Below are 10,561 nucleotides of genomic sequence, written 5' to 3' on the forward strand. Positions count from 1 at the left end.
CTTGGAAATAAGAGTTATTTACCTTCCCAAGCTTCTGTTGTTTGCCCGGTTACCAAGCTCACCAAACCTCTGCTTAAAGCAGAGGAGCAGCCAAGCCCACCCACTGCCAGCCAAAGGGGACGAGAGCTTTTGTCTGCTGGGGAAGCACCCAGGGGATTGTGAGCAGCCGTAGCAGCCCCTCTTCATCCTCCTGAGATCACCCTGAAGCCAGGCAGGAGACCTGCCCATACCTGATGCACCTTGGGGACACTGCTGACTCTCCTGGAGGAGAAGCAAAAGTCACCCACGGAGTCCCACCCGCGGGCTGTGCCCGTGCCACTGCGTCCAGCATGGGAAAAGCCCCTTCCAGACACAGAGCCTCTCCTGCTGCGGTGACAGCTCGGCCAATGCCACACAGGAGGGACCAGCCAGAAAGGAGGGACCCCAGGGGATGAAGACCCCAGTACAGCACAATCCCTTGGGTTGTTCCGAACCGCTGGCTCAGGTGCTGCACTTTATCCAGGGGGAGTTTATTTGCTCCAAACACTTTTTGGGTCACCTCAACAATACTAATGGCAACACTCTTATTTTCAAGCTTTTCTGCGAAGCTGAAGCACTTTCCCTCTCCTCTTGAGTCATTGAAAGGCAGTTAATGAAGAGTAGAAGCCCTTACCAGGTTTTTTTTCCCCGCTATCATGTATAATAAATGTGGTTTTGATTAAATTTTTACATGCTGCTTAATGCATCAAACAGGAATTTGCTATTCCCCTGGCAGCATGACAGAAACCCCTCCTCAACACAACACTCATTCCCTAGACTGATCTGCAGTGTCACTTCCATGGGAAGAAAAGCTGGCAGTGACAGTTTCCTGGGGGATGCCGAGACAACAGCTGCTCCAAGGTTTTCAATCAGCATGCCTTCATTTCACAACTCCAGTGCAAACATGTTTATGGTAAATAACCCATCTCATATGGAGAGGACCAGGTAACCCTCCCATCTGTGCAAACACACATTTGTTCCTGGCAGAAACTTGGATTTTTTGCTCATTCAGAGCCCTGTATAGCTGAGAAAACCCAAGGATCTGCTTAAACCAGCCTTATCCAAACTCGAGGCTCATTAAATAACATCTCAGCTTTGGCTGGGAAGCTATTTTAGGGAATGTGGGTGTTTTTCCAAAGGCCATGTGTGTTCTGCAATATCCCCAGGGTATTTCCAACAGGCTACTGGGCATCCCAGGAAAATCCCTCAGGCATCCCAGCACCCCCACCCATTGCAGGGGGGTTGGAACTAGATGATCTTTGAGGTTCCTTCCAAACCTTATCAGGCCACTTGCAACTCCTTCTCAATTCCCATCAAATGAGCAAGAGGAGCCCCTGGGAGCTGCTGCTCCCAGAGCCTGACAGTGCCTGAGACCTGCAATCACAGGGCAGGGAGGGAGGGTCCCGTCAGGAGCATGAGGAGGAGACACAATCTGTTTCCAGAGGGTATCAGCTGTTTCTTGAGGTACCAAACCACTCTCTCAGGGTTTTCTCCTCCTGTGTGCAGCACTCGAGTTCTCTGGTTTTAGCTGGCAGAGGTTTGCTGGTGAATAGCTGGTGAGTGCAGGAGGGTTTTCCATGTATGTAAGGATTTTCCAGGAGTCACTCAGCGTTCCCAAGGGGCTGGGCAGGCTCCTGCAGCCCCTGAGCATGTGGACTTTCCTGAGATACACAGCCTGACTTAACTTTCCACCTCAGGCAGCAAGAGAAGCCTCCATCAGGTGCATGCTTCCCGAGGGAAGCCCAGCCAGCCACACACTGCTTCCCTCTGTCAGCAGCTTCTGGGGATCCAGCCTTCTGCTCTGGCACCCTCAGCAGGCCCCAAGTGCAGCTTTCACCCTGCACATCAAAGCTTCTGGGTTCATCCTGCTGCCATCCCCCCTGCCCGGTGGCACTGGGAGCAGATGGATGGACAGCCCACCCCAGGCTGTGGTGCTCCTGCTGGATTTTTCACCGCCTCACGCACCGGAGAGCACCATTTCACTGACGCTGAGGCAGCCACGAGCACCTCTCAGGTCTCATTAACTCACCTGGAATCCATCCACGGAAGCAGCCTGTGAGGACAAGCCTTTTTGGAGAGGACAGCTTGGGAAAAGAGTGGGAAGGGGGAAAGAGCCCCAGAGTGAGTCTGGTATGTGTAGCCAGAGGCTCCCTCCCACCCAGTCCAGCCTCACTCCTGGAGCCATTCCCTGCACTCAGGTTTTACCCCACCATTCCTGCAGGCACCATTCCAGACAGGACTTCTCACCTCGTGCCACAGAAGCCATGAGGTGCCAAGTAGGAGTTTGCTGCACCTTTCCACCATCACTGGCCAAATTGTGCCTAGGAAATACTGATCCCAGAGCTCTCAGGCTTGGCCAGGTGGGCTGGGCTCCTCCGGGAGAGGCAGGAGCTGCACCAGCCCTAGTCCAGGGGCCTTCAGAGTGAGGAGGAATGTTCCTCACTACTCCACGTGCTGGTGGTGGTTCACCATCAGGCTGCCTTTGAAGATTGCAAATCTGGAAGAAATACATAAAGGCAGTGATAGAAGACAGCTCCTGGACACACGGTAATGGAGAGCAGCTCCTGGACACAGGGTAATGCAGAGCAGCTCCAGCTGCACAGATCTTCCCGTGGAACAGGAGTGCCCAAAGGGACGTCTGGTTCCCCAGGACTCAGGGAAGCCATGCTGCCCTTGCAGCCAAGGATTCCTGTAGGAGGAAGCTGAGCTGTGGGCAGTACAGTGGGCACTCCAGACTCTCAGCAGCTTTCCCAGGTCCTGCAGCAGCAGGGGGAGAGCTGGGTTGTGAGAGATACTGCAGGGACTGATCCCACCACCCCGAGCTGCTGACTCTGCACAAGGAGCATCGTGGGTGTGCAGAAACCAGGGAAAGGCACAGCAGCACCGTGAGATGTGGGAGCAGAGCTGAGCAGGGGGAGCTGCCAAGGCAGGTGGGACACTCCAGCCCCTTCCCAGCCAATCTGCATCCTCATGCCTCCACAAAGCCCTGCTCTTCATGAGGAGCTTTCTCTCAGAGCCCCCTCTGAAAAGCCCAGAGTTCTCCAGCACTGGAAAGGATCTGATCCCAGTCACATTTTGAAATGATTTTGATTTCCCCAGAGAGGCTGCAGATGCAGTTCTGAAGGGAGTACAGTTAATACTCAATTTAGCTCCACATGACCTAATTTGCCTCCACTGATTCAACAACGGGGAAGCAAAGGGAGAGAAATCCTTGCACATGAACCTTGAGAGCCAATACATGCCGGGCTGCAGGGGGAGGGGAGGTGTCTGCAGTGGCATCGGCGCAGGCAGAGTTTGCCCAGTGGCCACGGGCTGGGGACAAAAGCTGGTGGTCTCTCCAGGATTCCTCCAAAGCTGAGCTCCAGTTCCAGTCTTCCAACAAGGCCACGGCTAAAGTGCCTCTCCCTAAGGAGCTCTGGTGGGGAGTGTCTGTGGCTGACCTGCTCCATCCCCCTGTGCGTTACTATGCCAGTCCAGTGCCGACGTGAATCACTCCTTTTTCCAACCCACAGTGTGACATCAGCGCCTTAAAGGAGATAGAGTGATTCAGGAAAAGATCAAAAGAAAGTTTTCTGTGCTGCACCCCAAGCCCATGAAGAGGCCGAGGTGAGCTGAACCTGCCTGCAGTTTGACACCATTTTCTCCCCCCAGCCAGTAGTGCGGGGACTTGGGGAGTGGTGTCACCAAAGGAGCTGGCCCTGGGAATGCCTGGGAGCTGCAGGAGGGTCTCAAGCAGGTGACCTCAGGGTCCCCATCCTGGGGGAGCATGTGCTGCTCTTTCCACAGCCCCTGCAGCTCAGGGCAGCACCTCTCATGTATTTCACAAGTCAAGCATTTACTGGGGATGCCATCACTGCCCACAGTGCTTTGACCTTTGCTTTCGGGCATCTTCATGCACCATTTGCCCTCTGGAAGAGAAATCCCTGTGTGACGCTGTCCCTTGGTGCCACCTTCCCATTACTGGAGCAAAGGCTCCTTCTGATCAAGTGTGTGATGTGGTCTGGGTACCATTGGCCTCTGGGCCCAGCCCAAGCCTGACATTAGATGGAACACCCTTCCACCTAATGTCCACTGTTCCATCTGATTCCCCATCCCCAGCTGCTCCTGGTGCTTCCATACCCCTGCATCTCCGTTTCTGCTTCCCGGTGTTCCTAATGGCTCTGCTACCGACCTCCTCCATCCCCCCGCTCCTCTTCCCAGCTGAACTCTCCCCCAAACCACGTGTATATCTCTGATTAAAGGAAGAGAAGTGCATCTCTGCAGCCAGAGATTCCACTGCCCATTCCCTTCCAAACGGCCCGTTTCCAGCAGACTGTTACTCCGACATGCAATATGCAATTTTTTTATTTAAGAAAACAAGGACAAATGTTTGCTGATAAACATTTCAGGGCAGCGTGCCAACAAGCAGATCCTTCTATTCCTCCCAGAACTGTAAAACACCAGCCTGCTGCCAGCCACAGGGATCAGAATGTTTTCCTTTTCATGCATAAAAATGTCTTACTAATGAATGCCCCTCTCAGTGGCCAGCGCTGAGGCAGCTCTGCCATATGCTGATGCACACCGGGACCTCGTGGCTTGGGGAATGTTTCAAACTCATCAGACACAGGGATTTTGTTCCCTCCCTGCATGAGTGTTGGCTGAAAATGTAAGGAAGTACGTGACCCCCACGGCGTGGCCCCGGCCCCCTGTCCCTCTGCTGCAGTGGCACATTGCCCCTGGGAGGCTGAAGGGCACCCAGCTCCCTCTCTGCCCTGGCCCCGACTGCAGGGTTGGGGCACCACTGAATTAGGGACAATTGTGGTTGCCAGTGGCAGAAAAACAGGTGAAGTGACAGGAGTGACAATCCTGCGCTGTGAAGGCCGTGTGACAAGTGTTGCTGCTTCCTGGTTTTACTCTTCACAGTAGGGTTGTGAGGGGATGGGTTACATCTTCTGCTGGAGCTAGAGAGAGGTGACAAGCTTGTCCCCAGAAGAAGTCACAGATCCGTGCTGGCCTCAATGACAGAGACCCAAAGAAACTCCCCAGTGTATGTTCAGAAAATGCCTTAAATATTTTTAGAATATTGAGAAGTGGTTATAACAGAGTCAGAAAGTTCAGTTCTGTGAGGACCCGTTTCCATTTTCAGAGCCAATCTGCCGAGAAGTCGTTCTGAAGCCTGTTCTGATCTTTTGTTTCCTGCAAGATAGACAGAGTTGTGTGTGACAGCGGGGAGCTCTGGAGATGCTCCACGAGAACAGGAAGCTCAGAGCAGCCCCACACGCCCTGCTGCGAGCTGGCCCCAGAGGGCACTGGACAGAGCCAAGGGGGACAGCCCCAAACAAGCGGAATTTAAAATTGTGAGTGTGGTACTCGGGGACAGGGGTAGCGGTGGCCTTGGCAGTGCTGGGGCACAGCTGTACTTGATGAACTTGGAGGGAGGAGGGGTTTTCCATGACTCTGTGAAATATACCCCGCCATGCCTCACCAACACCAGTGCTTCTTGCCCCGGCTGGAATGTGGCTGAGCTCAGCTCAGTGACTCGCATCCCCACCTTGGGCTGGAGCAGTTCCACACCTGGCTTTGCAGAGATCCTCAACAAGCAAAGCAGGGCTGCAGCCTTGCATGTTCCCAGCCCCAATGGGAACAGCCTCATCACGAGGCTGTGATCTCTGTTCTACAATAAACCTCACCTCCACATCTCAGCTGTGAAATGCCAGCTTAAAAACAGTCCCTTTGGACAGAAGAAACCAAGACGTTATGAGGAAAACCCTCATGGATTTATCAAAGATGGCATCCCACTGCAGCAACCTGATGTAAATCCAGGCAGGAGCCCCTAACAGTGTCTGTGACATTTAACAGACAGCGTAGATCACACAGCTGCCCAAGGTTTGGATCCTGGCTGTTATTTCTGCATAAATGCCCTAATTGCTGCCTTTTAAATTACACTCATAAAGAAAGGAGGTCCATCAGTCACTGGTCCCCCATTACAACAACGAAGAGCATCACAAATAAATCATTAACAGGCATGAAAATGGCAGGTAATTAATTTAGTATTAGCACAACCACTATCATATGACTTTATTACCAGCCTGACCTTCAGGAGGGGACATCAATAGTCTTAATTCAACAACATCTTCCCAGTTAATCATTACCAGGAGACAAGAGGAGGGTTTTAAGTGCTCAAGGCTAAAATGGGAAACCATCAGGGGTGTCAAAGCATCATGCAGGGATCCCATCTCTCTCAGGACATTCCATCCCGCCCTGGGACACCCTGTGTGAGACACACAGGTGGAGGCAGTTCACACACTGCCCAGGAGCTGAGCACACAATTTGCCATCTGAACCAGAACCTGGCACAGCCAGAGTTATTCCTTCCTCAGCCACCATGAGATGCTGTCCCAGAAAATCACCTCCTGCTCTTTGGGCCACAGCAATTCAGACTCCCTTGGGTAACATCTGGTGGGAGAGAACAGAGATTTTACTTTCATAACCTTGAATCTACTTTTCCCGAAGAGGTGGCCACACACCGTGGGTGGAGAGGTATCCTGGAGCTGGGGGTCCAGAGCCCTGAGCTCCCACACTGGTTCAGCTCTGGCGAGTATCCCTGCACCATAGCCTGGAGAGCTGGAGCTGCTTCTCCCACGTGGGAAATAATCCCGCCCTGAAGGCAAAATTGCCCCTATTTGGTTAATTAAGTGGGCACCAGAGAGAGAAAAAAAGAAAAAGCAAAACAAAGGCAGACAAAGCCCAACCACACGGAACACAGAGAACACAGAGCCCTTTCAGGGAACGGGGGAGTGAGAAGCATCAATTCACTCCGCAGTCAAGGTGTTTGGGCACGCACCCGAGGCAGCCTGAAGAACACACAACAGCGTGAAGAAACGCGTAATTACTTCCCCTGCACGGGGAGACACAGACTAATGAGAAGGAGGACAAAGGGCCTTTCATTTAGTTTTTGGCTGTGTGCTAACACTGGTGAGTGCTTTCCCTGTGCCTCCCTGCTGCTTGCTGAGCCATCCCGGGCTCCCGGGGCAGCGTCTGCCGCCACGCGTCCCAGATGGAGCTGGGACACACCGCGGCCACAGGTGCCTGGCCCCAGGCAGCGAGGTGACTCCAGCAAAGGCTGTGCTTGGCACAGGAGTCTGCCCCGCGGGGAGCAGCTGCTCCTGTACTCCATCCCTCCGGGCAGCACCACACCTGTCCAGGCAAAGTTTACAGCTCCCCACCCTCCCCAGCAGACAGCGCCTCATTCCAGCCCCCAAAGACCGGGCAAGGAGTTCTGCTGGCACCATCAGGCACCTCACAGGCATTGCCAGACATCCCGGGCTGGCTTCTGAGGGTCCTGCAGTGATGCCAGACCAGCTCCAGACCGTAGCTCCAGTCCTTGTCAGAGATGGGGCGCTGTCCCTGTGCTGAGGTGCTCACCAGCCCCCCACCCAAGCGTGTTCCACCTCATGAAGAGCCCCTGGGCAGGATGCTGACCCCCTCTGCCCAGCCCTGCAGGGGGATAGCGGCTGGCTCTGCAAGGCGCTGCCCACCGCCCCTGGAGGCGCCCGCAGCTGGCACATCGAGAGCTGCTCCTGGCACACAGGAGCCTTGGGATGGGGACTCACTCGCAGGTCCAGGGTGTGCCCACCCCTGTGTCTGTGTAACAAACGCAGTGCTCACCCTGTCCCATGCTCAGACAAATACACCAGGGTAACAATGAGCATCGACTTGTGGGTGAGCGTGAGAGGCAGTGAGGGAAAAAATGAAAGCAGTTTGCATCAGGAGCACCAAAACCCATCCCTGTGAGGCCCCGAGCCTGCATAAATCACCTGGTGACTGACAGAGCTGTCACTGGGGCTGACTGGAGCGCAGCCCAGGAGCAGTTATCCCGTGCTCAGGTGTCAATTACCATTGCTAATTCTGAAACGGAGACCAGCTGATGCCAACAGGGGACAGGGAATTAAACTGTCACAAGTTAAACCATCAAGCGCCTCTGGTTGATTTCACCAGGAATGCTGAGTTTGAAATGGCCAGAAGTGCTGGGATGTAAATGTCATAACTGCTGCGAGATAAAAGGAGAAATCAAAACCATCAACTTTCGTCTCGGGTGGATCTGCTTGTAAAAGGAAATAGAGGCGTTTCCCGCCCACACCCCACCCCTCCTGACACCCCACCTTCGGCACCAGCGATGGAATGACACTGCTGGGCTGCTGCGGACACATGGGACTCCTCAGTAAAGCTCCTCGGGGAAGGAGCAGGGCTTCAGCTGGAGTCCAGGCTGGTCTCATCTGGGGAGGGAGATGACTAATGGGGTCGGGGATCAGCTGGTTGCTATTTTTAGGTATTTACTGGATTCCGACTTCAGTTGCACGGCAGAGCCCCCGGCTCTCTGCGCTGCTTCCCGCCTGGATGTCTGAGTGGGATGAGATGCCAGCAAAGTGCCAGACCCGCTGATGCATTGATTTCCCGACGAAAGAAATCACAGCGCCGCCCGTTCCCTGCCATCGCTTTCCTCCCTCTGCAGCCCCGGCGGCTCCGTTCCCAGAGGAGCTGCTGCTGCTCGGCTCTGGGCTCCCCCCGAGCATCTCCTGCCCCTGCTCCCGCCCTGCGGCTGCCCGGGCAGCGAGGGGGCAGAGGCTGCACCCAGCATTTCCGCAGCTGGTCGTTGTCTTGAGGCAACAAGAAGGGTCCTGAGCAGTGAGAAGTTTAAGGTGGATCGAGTTCTTCCTCCAAAAAGAGCTTTTTAACCCAAAAGGGAAGTTTTACCTGAAGAGAAACTGGAACAAGTGGCCTTTGAAGGTGTGGGGGGCTCAAAACAGCTGAATACGTCAGAGCAGGGATAAAAGAGGGTCATAAATAAACCCGTAGCCGTGGCAGGTCCTCTCCTCCATGTCTGCTTCCCACCAGCTCTGGACTTTCAGGAGTTACCACAGCCCTTCAGAGCCCTACCAGCCGCCCAGGAGGAGCGGGAGCCTGAGCCAGAGGCAGGAGGGGAGAACCAGAGTGACGTCCAGGATTTTAGCAGGAGGGGGAGAGCAACTGGAAAAGGACAGGCCAAGGAGGACCAGCACCCAAATCCAGAGCTCTTGGCCGTCGGCAGCGCTGGCAGCATGTCAGGCCATGAGGAATATTTTCCTTCCCTCTGCTGGGCCAAGTCCCCTCCCAGGCAGCGCTGCTCGGCAGCTCTAGAGCGATTGCACAGTGACACCCACAGGAGAGGCCCCCGAGCTGTCCCCATAGCACCCAGCCACCGTGCCAGTGCCGGGATGGAGCTGACAGGGACACCCCGAAGGAGAGGACAGGGGCATCCTCACAGGGGAGCTCTTCAGAGCCACCCAGGGGTGAGCACGGAGTCAAATGCTCCCTTCCACGGTCTGCGTTGGTGCTGGATACGCACACGTGAAACAACTAATTTCTGTTCTAGAAATATGTATTGCCATACCAAAAAGTGACACTATTTATTTTCATGTGCTGACACCACCACCCCAGGCCCTATAAATATTTATATGAAGCCAGGGAAAAATACGTTGGTGATGTAGTATGCCTTTGAGGTATAGGTTGCATGTAAAGCAGCCCCTATTATTTGGATATATTGCTGCGCCACACAGCTCAGCTCAGCCATTCACAGCACATCAGACATTAGAAGTTTGGATTAGGGAAGGACGCAGTGTGAAGCCCAAAATGAAAAGTCACATTTTGGCAGAGAGGTGCTTTGCTCTAAGCCCCCCAAAGTCCGTGAGTGTGTCCATGACTGTTCCCTGCACTGGTGTGAGTCCAGCTAGGGCCCAGTGGGTGAGTGCTGATGGACAGGTCCTGCCCCTCTGGGATGATCCACAGGTCCCCTCTCCTGCTCAGGCTCCTTCTGTCCCACGGGCTCTTTGTTTCACAGTGCTTGCTGGGATGTTTTCCCACTTGGATGATCTTGTGGTGTAGGAGCAATGTCCCCAGTTCAGTGTCCCCCCGAACCACACTGCCACTCTCTCCCTCCCCTGTTTCTCCTCCCCCTGCAGTGCTTGGAGAGGGATCCCATAGGGACCAGCCATGGGCAGCACTGCACAAGCTTCCCTCCAGTACTGGGGCACTTTACATGTGAGTGTGAGGGAATGGCCTCTCTCACGGGAGGAAGCCCCAAGAGACCAAGCGTGGACCCCTCACACTCGTGTTTGTGCTGCTCTGCAACACGGGGCTCGGGGGGCTCACCACAGCAAGCACAGCACGGGCTGTCCGGGTGTGGAAGGAAACCTGGAGGGAGTAAACTCAAAAAATACGTGGAACCTGTGAAACCCACACCACTTCCTCACTGAAGTGCAGTGTTTCATTCTGACATTTCCTCCCCAGGAGGGACGTGGTGCCAGCAGTCTGTGCATACACCTGGGGCATCAGAGGAATTCAGCATCTTGGGTTGCAGGAGCTGAGGTTTGTAGGGAATAAAAACCAGTTTAGTGCACAACAGTGACTCAGCAGGTGTAATAATGTGATTATACAACAAGGGAGATGCTAATTGCTGATCTGCTCTCAAAATTCTTCCCTGTGAGGGAGATGAGACCCTGGCACAGGGTGCCCAGAGAAGCTGCGGC

The sequence above is a fragment of the Motacilla alba genome, chromosome 4A (assembly GCF_015832195.1).
Source record: "Motacilla alba alba isolate MOTALB_02 chromosome 4A, Motacilla_alba_V1.0_pri, whole genome shotgun sequence".
NCBI lineage: Eukaryota > Metazoa > Chordata > Aves > Passeriformes > Motacillidae > Motacilla > Motacilla alba.